The sequence below is a fragment of the Nothobranchius furzeri genome, chromosome 10 (genome assembly GCF_043380555.1).
Source record: "Nothobranchius furzeri strain GRZ-AD chromosome 10, NfurGRZ-RIMD1, whole genome shotgun sequence".
Taxonomy (NCBI): domain Eukaryota; kingdom Metazoa; phylum Chordata; class Actinopteri; order Cyprinodontiformes; family Nothobranchiidae; genus Nothobranchius; species Nothobranchius furzeri.
The window spans coordinates 26,733,906-26,735,355 of record NC_091750.1 but is presented as its reverse complement, the minus strand read 5'-3'; positions in this window follow the sequence as shown (position 1 = coordinate 26,735,355).

The following is a 1,450-nucleotide window of genomic DNA, read 5'->3' as shown; positions in this document are numbered from 1 at the left end:
CCTGGCTCTCACCTGATCTAAGATCTGATTGGTTCACATTTTGATCCAAACATCCGGTGGTAGAACATGAAATGTTAGTTGGTCACATGTATTCTGTAAATCATGTAACGATGATGATGACAACTATATAGGCCATAAAGAGGAATGTGTTTTGTGTTCTTCTGCCACGTTTCCTATGAACACACTAAACCTACAGCTGATAACCTTTACTTATTATTACACTCAGATCTCCATATACAATATATGATATCCACAAGCACGTGAGGATGTGTTTCAGCTGCTAACAGGCACCACAATTAAAATGGAAAATTAAACAAGCGTGAACGCTAACGCGATATCTTCAGCCATCGTCACCCGTGAGCTACACATGTAGGAAATTGTGTCTCACTTAAACACCGGCTTTCAGCCGCTCCCCCTGCTGCTTCCGTCGTCTCCCGTCTGTTTTCCAGGCGAGGCGCTGTTCAACTCAATCATGGCCTTCGTCAGCTTAGCGCTATAATAACCATTCTGTCCTCTTTTGCATCAGTCCAAGTTCCGATTAAAGGAACCGGAAACACGTTAAATGTGAGCTTGTAATACAACCTATTGCATTTTATCACACTGTTTACAAGTTAAGCACATTGCTCATCTGTTTAGTTGAAAGCTGATCATGATTTAGACCTTTTTTTAAGCTGTTTTCATTATTCCAGAGGAGAGACAGACCTGCTGCACACAGCTGGGCCACATAGGGCAGTTTTATTATGCTTCCTACCAGGTAAGGCTCACGTGTTTATCCTGTGTACTCTGATTTTAATAAGATCCTCTCAATGCTTGAGAGCCGAGAGGTATAAAAGGAGTCAACAGTGTGACAAATAAGTTCACATTTTACGTTTTTCAGTATTTTAAATAAAAGAAACATAAAACAATATTTTACAAAACTAGACAGAATGGTGCTAAGTTGACATTTCTTTACAAAACTCGCCAAAACAGCTGTTCTGTTGGCGGCAGGACAGACTGCCCATAGCCAATTGTGGTAGAGTCCTTCTAGCCAATCAAAGGCCAGAAAGGCGGGATCTTCCTTAGACATCCTACGATTCCAAATGACGTATCCAGCGCTGCTCACACAACATGGGGGCTGCTGTTTTGGATTGTATTTAACGCGCAGCTATTGGTTGGATGTACCCAGAGTGACATGACGCTAAGCCAATCAGCAGGAAGCAGCATGTCGCTAAATAATCTAGTTTTTTTTTCCTTGTCGGAACCGGACCGGTTCCAGAAGAAAAGGTGTTCATTACTAGAGAGAAACAATAAAAACAAAACACAAAAAAAAAATCACTCAAGTGAAATTATTCTTTAAAAAACGCATGTCATGCAGAACATGAAAATAGTCTCCTACACCTATCTCCTGTGTAACGGTTCCAGTTTCATTCCAGTTGCCCCTAGTGTTGTTATAACGCCCCCAAATAATAAA